General features: G+C 32.5%; 1 non-coding gene across 1 annotated transcript; it reads left to right on the forward strand.

The window, feature by feature from the left end:
• Positions 1–9390: 9390 nt before the first annotated feature.
• Positions 9391–9462, forward strand: Trnat-ugu (transfer RNA threonine (anticodon UGU)). Its single transcript has one exon. It is a non-coding gene; the product is annotated as a tRNA-Thr (tRNA).
• The last annotated feature ends 2996 nt before the right edge of the window (positions 9463–12458 follow it).

The raw sequence follows: 12458 nt of genomic DNA on the forward strand, positions 1-12458 counted from the left end.
TTTCATAGATATTGTATTTTCGCTGTATTCCTATTTCGGAGTTGCAAAGTATTCCATTTAGGTAGCCAATTGTTCTTCTAGCTTGTGTTACCCTTTTCTTTATTTCCTCATCGTGTTTTCCCGTTCTATCGAAGATTACTCCCAGGTACGTGTATTCACTATAGGATGTGATTTGTTCATTATCCTCTAGTTCGATATTGGATAACTCAGCTCCAATGGGTAGGTATTTAGTTTTTTCCACATTAATTTCCAAGCCCCACTGTTCATATTCCTCCTTGAGTTTTCTTGCCATATATTGTAGGTCGTTTTTATCATTAGCTATGATGACTTGGTCATCAGCAAATTGTAAGGTATATAAACAAACCTCTCCGAGGTCTATACCCATACCGTGGCATTTACGTTTCCACTGGTTTAGTGCTTTCGCAACATATATCTTGAACAAAGTTGTTGAAATACAGCAGCCCTGGCGCAGACCCTTGTTAACTATGAACTTTTTAGATAGTGTGTTGCCAATTTTTACTTGTGATGTAGAATTTCCATATAAATTTTTTAAGGCTTTGACTAGAGTGTAGCTGATGTTAGTTTCTTGTAGTGATTTCCACAATTTAATCACAGGAACGCTGTCGTATGCTTTATGCAGGTCAACAAACATGAGATGGGTCTCTTGATTGGCTGATTTTTTTTTCAATTAATTGTTTTAGCCAGAAGACATTATCTGTGAAAGTCCTTCCAGGGCGGAAACCAGCCTGTTCTTCTTCTTCTTGTTCCCTATACTCATCTCAATGATATTTCTAAGAATGCGCCCGTACACCCGGCTTAATGTACTAGTTACCGATATTCCTGTGTAATTTGAGCAATCCAACTTATTTCCTTTTTTATGCAACAAGGGTAACAACTTTTAAAATTTTTAGCTAATCATATATTATAGGAAATTTAATTACGCAACTTTTATGTTTGTGCAATTTTCTTGAAAATGAATACTTTTAAAGTTATAATCAAAAAACGAAGAAAAAATCGACTTTTTCCTTAATTTTTTTTAGATTTTGATTATTTAAACAATGTTCAGGACCTTTTTGAGTGGGAGGATAACTCAAATATTATTATATGAGTTATTTTCAAGCAATTTCTGCAAAAAATATGAGTCACCTCTCAACATCCAAATGTACTAATATTTTTACAGATGCGCCCTGGTCTATACTATTTTCCTGTAATATAGTAATAGTTCACTTTTGGTCTTAGGTGCAAGATCTAATAAGTATTTAGTCAGCCAATTCGTTTAATAAGTAAAAAACAGTTAACTTTTATACTTCCTTTATTTTTTTTTATATATGAAATGGAAAAATACTCCGAAGAAAACCTAAATGCAGTGCTGACAATGAAAATGATCAAAATGAGACAATATAGGTAAGTATTATACGGCAGAGCAGCACATTGAAAATCCGAGTAATGAAAGAAGTGGTTCAAATAATAACGAAACTAAAAGACGATAAAGTGCCAGGAACGGAGGAAATTTCGGCAAAATTATTAGAACATGGAGGATCCGGACTCTGGGAAGAATTCATTATCTAATAACATTAATAAGGACCAAGGAGCAAATCAATGTTAGAGGAATGAACAGTCGGCCTTATACAGCCAATATATAAAAAAGGAGATAAGGGGAAATGCTCCAAAATATACTTAATTAGTGATTATCAAAATGGATTCGGAGCGAATAGAGCCACTACAGACAATATAGGTATACATACTAGGAACGATTTAAGAGAAAGCTTATGAATACGACATAGAACTATAATATAATATGTTCTTATATAGATTTCAAACGAGCTTTTGATAGTGTGAAAAGAGACAACATACTGTAAGACCTTCGTAATTTAGGTAGGCTAAAAAACATTTCAGCCTCATAAAAATGACGTTCAAAAGCCGCTGTTAGAATAGATGGAGAACTGACTCCCTTATTTGACATCAATCTGGGAATGAGACAGGGAGATGCAGTATCAACCATGCTGTTCAACCTAGTTCTTGAGACAATCATCAGAAAAATCAATGTAACCGGCCATATAAATACGAAACAGTACGAATTACTGCATATGCAGACGCTGTAGCTATCATTAGTAGGAGCAAGCAACGACTAATGGAAGCGTTTGTTTAAGCTGGCATGGCAATGAAAATAATATCGCAATAGACAACTACACCATTGAACGTGTGAATGGTGTAAATAGACAACTACTAGACCAGGGCGCATCTGTAAAAATATTAGTACATTTGGATGTTGCGAGGTGATTCATATTTTTTCTGCAGCAATTGCTTGAAAATAACTCATATAATAATATTTGAGTTATCCTTCCATTCAAAAAGGTCCGGAACATTGTTTAAATAATTAAAATGTCAAAAAAGAAGCAAAAATTCGATATTTTTCTTCGGTTTTTGATTATAACTTTAAATGTGTTCACTTCCGAGAAAAGTTGCGTAATTAAATTTACGACAATACAGGATCAGCTAAAAATTTTAAAAATTGTCACCCTTATTGCAACGTAGCAATGATTGCGAAAAACCCATAAAGAACAAGTATTCGCACTTTACGTTTTTCAACCATTTATGCTACACTTAGGACTTTCATGTTTTACCAAGAAAAACTCTATGATATAATAAAACAATACTGTCAATTTAATTAAGATCGATTCAATTTATATTGCAAAATAAATTTTGCAACTTAGCTTTCGCAAAAAAAATTCATTTTTTCAAAATGTTGCAGGACTTAAAATAAAGCAGATAACAAGTTGAATTTTTTTTACATGTAGAAGAATACTGTACCTTTCATTTGCAATTTGCAAAATTAAAATCGGTTAACTACCACGTCGTCAGGATTTTTTTTTAAATAAACATTAATTTTTGGTGCTAAGCGCAGGACAGCGCCGGATACGTTTGCTCTGATTGGGCATTTAAATGACCTTTGATAATGATTGATAAATTTTAATTTTTAGTACATTTCGATATAAATAAATAAATTTGTTTATTACAAAATAAAAACACATACCTACTCTGTCCTTTGAAATTACACTTTTTTTAGCAAAAACTTTCTTTGTTCATATATTTTAACTTAAGAGCACACAGTAGCGATCAACAGGTAGCAACAAACGCGTTCCAAGATTGCGGCTGTAATTTTGAATATTCTGTCGAGATATTTGGTACACATATTCGTAATATAATAAAGAATGGCGGTACAGAGCCCAATTTTAGAAATATGTTAGTATGTAGAAATTACTCTAGAACTAAATAAAATATTGAAAAAGGGGCCTGTACCGCCATTAAGAAAGACAAAAAAATAAACTTTTTTTATCCTGTGCCTAGATTTTGTGTCACATTGGAACTACTAAAAATCGATTTTTTTATAACAAGAAATCCAACTCACTGACTTGGCAACATTTCGCGCCTATGTATATAAAATGATTGTTTTTGATAGTATAAACGTCACTGTCAGTGTCGAATTACCGACGCACTGTTGCCTCACTTTTGAAAGTTCGCAGAACTTTCGCAATCTTGGACCGCGTTTGTTGCTACCTGTTGATCACTACTGTTTGCTCTTAAAGAATAAAAGTTTATTATTTTTAAACATATGCAATTGTTTAAACAATATTTCACAAAGAATAATCAAATTAGTTTGATTTTTGTGGAAATAAAATATTAAAATACAACCAAATATAGAGTAACAAATTAATATATTGTTGTATAGGCCTTGACACTTCAGCCACATTTGTGTATGTAGCCACAATTATGTACTTGTCAACAGTGACATCATAGGTTAGAATAATATAGGTTAGGTTGCCAGAATCAACGTGGCTTATCATGTAATGTGTATTCAATCATCATTCTCTTTGCCTTATCCCTATGCGGGGTCGGCTTCCCTAATTGCATTTCTCCACAAAATTCTATCTTGGGTCATATCAATGTCAATTCCCTTTACCAACATGTCCTGCCTTATCGTCTCCCCCCAGGTCTTCTTTAGTCTTCCTCTCCTACTCCTTCCAGGAATCTGCACTTCAGCTATTCTTCGTATTGGGTAATTAACGTCTCGACGTTGAACATGACCAAACCATCTTAACCTATGCTCTCTCATTTTGGCATCAATTGGTGCCACACCTAGACTTCCCCTAATATACTCATTTCTAATTTTATCCTTCTTTGTCACTCCACTCATCCATCTAGGCGTTCTCATTTCCGCCACATGCATTCGTTGTTCCTCTTTCTTTTTCACTGCCCAACATTCAGTTCCGTACATCATAGCCGATCTTATGGCTGTTTTATAGAATTTTCCCTTCAGCTTCATTGGAATTTTTCTGTCACACAACACACCACTCGCCTCTTTCCACTTCATCCATCCAGCCCTAATTCTACTGCATGCATCTCCATCTATATCTCCATTACTCTGTAATACCGATCCTAGGTACTTAAAACTATTGCTTTTCACAATCATTTCACCATCCAAAGATACCATTTTATTTGTAGTAGCTCCATCTTTAAATGAACATTCCAAATACTCTGTTTTTGTCCTACTAAGTTTTAAACCTTTTTCCTCCAGAGCTTGTCTCCACTGTTCCAGTTTTTGTTCCAAGTCTCTTTCACTATTTCCTACTAACACGACATCATCAGCATACATTAAGCACCATGGAATGTTACCCTGTAGTTTCGCTGTTATCTGGTCCAAAACTAATGAGAATAAATACGGACTAAGCACAGAGCCTTGGTGCAATCCTACTTTCACATGAAATTTATCAGTCTCTCCCACACCTGTCCTAACACTAGTCGTTACTCCCTCATACATATTCCTCACAATCTTTACATATTCACCAGGGACTCCTTTCTTATTGAGTGCCCACCACAGAATCTCTCGAGGAACTCTATCATATGCTTTCTCAAGATCAATGAATACCATATGAGCGTGTGTTTACTCCTGTATTTTTCCATCAACTGCCTTATAATGAAAATTGCATCTGTTGTTGATCTACCCTGCAAAAAGCCAAATTGATTCTCGGATATTTCGGACTCTTCACGTATCCGTCTGTCAATTACTCTTTCTCATATTTTCATGGTGTGGCTAAGCAGTTTTATAGCCCTGTAGTTTGTACATTATTGTATATCTCCCTTGTTTTTGTAAACAGGTACCAGTATACTGCTTCTCCATTCATCTGGCATTTGTCAAAATTCCATAATTCTATTAAATAGACCTGCTAGCCACCTTGTTCCTGTCTCTCCCAATGCTCTCCATACTTCCCCAGGAATATCATCTGGTCCTACCGCTTTTCCTTTCTTTATTTTTTGAAGCGCTTGAGCCAGTTCCTCGTTGGTTATTTTGGTGACCATTGCTGCTACTGTCTCCGTTGACTCTACAGGCTGTCTGTCAAATTCTTCATTTAATAAGCTGTCAAAGTACTTTCTCCATCTTTTTTTGACATCCCTTTCGTGAACTAGTATTTTGTTCTGTTTTGTTCTGTTTCGTGAACTAGTATGTTGTTGTAATGTGTATTCAATAAAGTTTATTATTAAAATTAAACTAATAAGTCTTCCTTCAGTCTTAACTACAACATGGCGCTGCAAAAGGTCTGAACAAAGAAAAATTTTATTAATACAATTTAACAAAAGTGTCAAATATATAAGTATAAAATGTCAGAATACACTAGAAAACCTAGTACATTAAATCTCGAAGGCAGCCTGAGTGACAACTGGCGAAAATTCAAACAGAACTATAATATTTATATGGTAGCCTCAGAGAAGAATGAAAAATCTTCTGAAATTAAAGCGAATGTCCTGCTAAGCTTAGCGGGTGAAGATGCAGTAGAGTTGTTCAACACATTTGGCCTCGACGATGAAGATAAAAAGGACGAGGCTAAAATAATCGAGGCATTCGAGTCTTATTGTAATAAAAAAAAATGTAATATATGAAAGATTTAAATTTCATAAAAGGGAGCAGTTAGAAGGAGAAAGTTTCAATCAGTTCTTAGCAGATGTTAAAAAATTAGCGCAAACCTGTGAATTTACCACATTTAGTGATGAAATGATCAGAGATCGCCTAGTAATAGGAATAAGAGACACGCAACTGCAGCAAAGATTGCTAGGTGAGAACGACTTGAACCTAGACAAGGTAATAAATGCAGGTAGAACAGCAGAGATTTCCAAGAAGCAGGCAAAAACTCTTAAGGTAAAAACGACTCACACGTAACTCAGAATGAAAGCATAAATGTTATTGAAAAACGAACAAATAAAAAGAAATCAAACCATGCACTCAATTCCACCAATGTAAGTCCAGGAAAGTTTAAGTGTACCAGGTGTACCAGGATTCATGGCCTTAGAGAATGTCCAGCATTTAATCGCAAGTGTGAAAAATGTGGAAAATTAAATCGTTTTGCTGTTGCTTGTCGTGTTCGAATGGTTCGTCAGCTGGAAGAGTCAGTGGAGGTAGGCCCAAATAATTCAAGCCAGGGAGATAATAATAGTGAGTTTTTAATGTATACTTTATCTGTTATGGATGTTAAATCCAATTCTTGGTTTGAAACTGTAAATGTAATAAATAAACCTGTTAATTTTAAGCTAGACACAGGGGCTGAAGTGCCAAGGCCTATACAACAGCAAGGCAAGCTGTTTATTGGCCTGGACTAATGTCAGATATAGAACGAATAATTTTAACTTGTTCTGTTTGTGAGAGATTCTCGAACGCAAAAACTAAGGAACCGATCATGGAACATGACATACCTGATATTCCATTTAACAAAGTAGGTTGTGACTTTTTTTAATTTAATGGTAAAAGTTATTTAGTTATTCAAGATTATTATTCTAAATGGCTAGAAATTTTGCATGTTAATGATAAAACCTCCAGTGAGGTAATTAAAAAATTAAAATCAGTATTTTCCGCACATGGAATACCTTAAACAGTAATTTGTGATAATATGCCTTTCAGCTCAAACGAATGTAAACAATTTTCTAACAGTTGGAATTTCCAGTTCAAGTTTAGTTCACCTAGGTATCCTAAAAGTAATGGTCTTGCTGAACGCGCAGTCCAAACATCTAAAAACATTCTTAAAAAATGCAATTATACTAAAACTGATCTGGAAACCTTATTAGAATACAGAAACACCCCGATACATGAAATTAATTTAACTCCTGCTCAGTTGCTTTTTGGCAGAAGAGTTAGGACAAAATTACCAACTCATTCTAATTTACTAAAACCAGAAAATACCTAGTAGATATGTACATGATAAATTAATTAAAAAACAAAATCATTATAAAACTTATTATAATAAGACTGCAAAAGTATCAAAAGAGCTAAAAGTTGGTGATAATGCACTAGTAAGGAAAAATAAGATTTGGGAACCTGCTAAAATTATATCCCAACATCATGCCCCTAGATCAGCGGTTCTCAATCTTTTTGTGTCATGTACCACCAAATACTTTTTATTATTTTTGGTACCACCTAACTGAAATACATATCTAACTAGGTGATCTAATTAACTATAATAGTGGTGCTGATTTTGGCTGTTTTTGCGTTTTGTGTACCACCTCAAAAAATGAAATGTACCACCAGTGGTACATGTACCACAGATTGAGAACCGCTGCCCTAGATCATTCATAATAAAGGATCATCAAGGCAATGAGTTAAGACGCAATTCATCACATTTGAAGCCTACACATAATGAGTTCAAAATGTGCACAGATCATAACTATGGTCATAATTTTAGAAATAGTAAGTTTGACTCAGGTAATGCAGGACCCTCAGTTGAGAGTTCAGCTCACATGGAGTCTGTTCCTCCTAAAGATGTGGTACGGGAAAACTCAGCTGAGGCTCTTGATCAGTGTTCCTTTGATAATAATAGTGTTAACCGTACTGAGATAAGTGAAAAGGACATGGGTGAATTGTGCAATAGTGAAGGTGAGCTAGTGACCAGGTCGGGACGATCAATAAAGAGACCATGTCAGTACAAAGATTTCATTATGAATTTTTAGTTAAGGGGGAAGATGTTGTATAGGCCTTGGCACTTCAGCCACATTTGTGTATGTAGCCACAATGATGTACTTGTCAACAGTGACATCATAGGTTAGAAGAATATAGGTTAGGTTGCCAGAATCAACTTGGCTTATCATCATATCATGTAATGTGTATTCAATAAAGTTTATTATTAAAATTAAACTAATAAGTCTTCCTTCAGTTTTAACTACAACATATATTACCTACATAAAGATTCGAAGAAATTGTGGTGGAAATCAACTTGTGTGAATCGAACACCGCTGTCCTGCGCGTAGCACCAAAAATTAATGTTTATTTAAAAAAATTCCTGACGCGGTGGTAGTTAACCGATTTTATTTTGCGATTTGCAAATGAAAGGTACAATATTCTTCTATATGTAAAAAAAATTCAACGTGTTATCTGCTTTATTATCAGTCCCGCAACATCTTGAAAAAATGAATTTTTTTTGCGAAAGCTGGATTGCAAAATTTATTTTGCAAAATAAATTAAATCGATCTTAATTAAATTGACAGTATTGTTTTATTATATCATACAGTTTTTCTTGGTAAAGCATGAAAGTCTTAAGTGTAGCATAAATGGTTGAAAAACGTAAAAGGCGAATACTTGTCTTTTATGTTTTTTTCCCGCAATTATTGCTATTTTGCACCAAGGGTGACAATTGTTACAATTTTTAACCAATAGTGTATTGTAGGAAATTTAATTACGCAACTTTTATGTCAGTACAACTTTTCTCTGAAGTGAATACTTTTAAAGTTATAATCAAAAAACGAAGAAGAAAATCGAATTTTTCCTTCATTTTTTGACATTTTGATTATTTAAACAATGTTCCGGACCATTTTGAGCGGGAGGATAACTCAATTATTATTATTATTATTATATGAATCAATTCCAAGCAATTTCTGCAAAAAAATATGAGTCACCTTTCAACGTCCATCTCAAAACATATGCACCCTGGACTATAATACACTTCATACCTACGTTCAACGTTCACATAATCTGAGAACAGAAATCAATCAGAAGAATTCAGTAATTAAATAGCGAAATTAATGCAAGCATTTCCAGTGTGATTCGTACATAAATAGGTACTATGCCAATAAAAGATTTATGACATCGAAATTATTAGTTTTATAAACTAATGTTGGGTTTTAAAAATAAAAACTTTACAGAAAACTTTTATTGCTTTTCATATTTTTCATTTAATCAGTTGGTATCGAGAATGTATAGCAAATGCATTCTATTTAAAAGACCTAAAACAATCTATTCATCAAAATTTTTCAATAAATAAACATTTGAAGAAAATTTTAATATAAAAGATTTTAGAAAGAATGAATTTGTCACGTACGAAATGATGTAAAATATAAGATGAATTACCACGAGCCTCTTTAGCTCAGTGGCAGAGCACTGGTCTTGTAAACCAGGGGTCGTGAGTTCAATCCTCACAGGAGGCAGATTGACGGGCAATCCTTTTTGTTTTTTTTTCTCTAATGTATTTTGTAAAATTACTATAATAGGTTAAATAATAAAATTTTTATTTTCACAAACCGCTTAAAAAGTATTAATATGATAAATAATTATTCGCAAATCAAAGTAGGCTAATATTATACAGTGTAGAAGCAACTTATGTAATTTAATTTTATCTTTGGATTTATTTACTTTACTAAATTGTAATAAACGCTGCAACCCGTGACTTAAGAACTTCGAATAAAAATATAAATAAATATACAGGGTAAATCAAAAAAACAGCACTAACAGTTTTTTTAATGGGACTTCTTCAGTCTATTTTGTTTGTTTTTAAAGATATTAGGGACATTCAAAAATAGACCACTCACCAGCGGTAAACGACTGTAAAACCGTGGAATTTTGAGAACCAAGGTCGATTTCCTTGAACATTTGGATTTAGGTAGTAATTATAACCTTTGTTAAAATCTACCTTATGCCGAAGTGCGCTTTTGCCCTGGGGGTGAAAACAACCCCATCTACCGGATGAAAATTTTTTAATCAAAGTAACTAGGGAAATCGATAGAGTGATCAATTCTGAGGAAATTTTGTTCGATACATTTTTTTTGCAAAATTGACACTTTTCTAGTTATTTGCGATTGAAACTATGAATTTTTCAATGAAAAAACTCAAGTTTTATAACCGTTTTTCATGAATAACTTAAAAAAAATTAATTATATAGAAACATCATTAAGAACAAAGTTAGGATAATAAAAAAACAAAGAGACTTGCATCAGAAAGACCTATGTAAACCCAATAACGACTGAGTTATTGCTCTTTAAAGGATGGTTATTTTCGAAGAACCTCGAAATGGAGAACCTTCAATCTCAAATAACTCGAATGTGGTGCAATTTTTTGGGAAAACTTAAGAAACCTCTTTTAAAGATCATTAACAAATCTTTCAAATAAGCTCTGACAAAAGTTTTTTGCATAAGAACTGACTGACTTATGATGAAAATGAAAATAAAGTTACTCTCTGCTTTTTTCTTTTTGAAATATAAAAATTAAACCCTCGTCGTTATAATCCTAATAGAAATAAATAATTTCCAACTTGAAATTAACTTTATTTAGGTGTAATTGATACAATCCATGTGATTCGACTGGTTTGGAGTGCTTAGTTTAGAAAAAATAGTTGATTAAATTGATGATGACATTATTATAAATCAAAAAAAGTGCACTTTTCTTAAATAAATCTGAAAGTATTCATGATACAAAAACAAGAAAAAAATCAAAATTTTCTGTAAAAGAAATTTTACAATTAATACTTATTTGAAACATTTTTTCATATTATCAACACTTTTAGATTTATTTAAGAAATATGCACTTTTTTTAATTTCAAGAATGTCATTTTAGATATCAACTAATTTTTCTAAACTAAGTATTCCAAACCGGTTAAATCACATGGATCGTATCAATTATACCTAAATAAAGATAATTTCAAGTGGAAAGCTATTCATTTCTATTTGGATTGTAACGACGAGGCTTTAATTTTTACATTTCAAAATGAAAAAAACAGAGATCGATTTTATTTTCGTCATAAGTCAGTCAGTTCTTGTGTAAAAAACTTTTGTCAAATCTTGTTTGAAAGGTATTTTAATGAGGTTTAAAAGATTTAAGCTTTCCGAAAAAAATTGCACGAAATTCGAGTTATTTGAGATTAAAAGTTCTCCATTTCGATGTTCTTCGAAAATAACCATCCTTAAAAGAGCAATACGTCAGTTGTTATTGGGTTTACGTAGGTCTTTCAGACGCGAGTCTCTTTATTTTTTATTAGCTACAATTTTGTTCTTAATGTTTTTTTCTATAAAATTAAATTTTTTTTTAAGTTATTAATGAAAAACGGTTATAAAACGTGAGTTTTTTCAATGAAAAATGCATAGTTTCAATCGCAAATAACTTGGAAACTGTCAATTTTGCAAAAAAAGTTTTATAAAACAAAATTTACTCAGAATTGGTCACTCTATCGATTTCCACAGTCAGTTTGATTAAAAAATTTTCATCCCCTAGATGGGGTTGTTTTCACCCCCAGGACAAAAGCTCACTTCGGCATAGGGTAGATTTTGACAAAGGTTATAATTACTACCTAAATCCAAATTTTCAAGGAAATCGACATTGGTTCTTAAAATTCCACAAGAAAATGGCTGTTGATTGGACTAAAAACAAAATATTCACAAAACATAAGACTACAATTTGATTCCGATATACAGTGAGCACGTAAAGGTTGGAATAAATTAATTTTCTCGAGAATGGACGATTTTGGAAAAAAATCCCGAAATAGGTCAATTTTTATTTTTAAATTACGATTTTTTGAAATATATATCATACTAGTGACGTCACCCATGTGGGCGCGATGACGTCATCGATGATTTTTTTAAATGGGAATAGGGGTTGTGTGATAGCTCATTTTAAAGGTAATTTAATTATCTATTCAGTAATATAAAGATTTACATAGTTATTTATACAGGGTGCCCAAAAAATCTTTTTTTAATTAAATTTATTGACATAAAAAGAAGAATGCATGTAATTTATTTTGTCCAAAATACATTTTACTGCCCTCAGAAAACAGAAAAAAATGTTTATTTGAAAAATATTCATTGCTTTTCGCTTAAATTAAATGTTCAAACAGTTAAGAGGAAAGTGGGTGGCGGCTTTAATATTGAATTTAAACAAAAAACAATATTTATTTGTCAAATAAACATTATTTCCTGTTTTCTGATAGCAGTAAAATATATTTTGAGTTAAATAAATTACACACATTCTTCTTTTTATGTCAATAAATTTAATTAAAAAAATTTTTTTTGGACACTCAGTATAAATAAATATGTTAACGTTTATATTACTGAATAGAGAATTGAATTACCTTTCGAATGAGCTATCACACGACCCCTATTCTCATTAAAAAATTATAGATGACGTCATCATGCCCAGATGGGTGACGTCGCTAGTA

This window comes from Diabrotica virgifera, chromosome 6, assembly GCF_917563875.1.
Source record: "Diabrotica virgifera virgifera chromosome 6, PGI_DIABVI_V3a".
NCBI classification, from domain to species: domain Eukaryota; kingdom Metazoa; phylum Arthropoda; class Insecta; order Coleoptera; family Chrysomelidae; genus Diabrotica; species Diabrotica virgifera.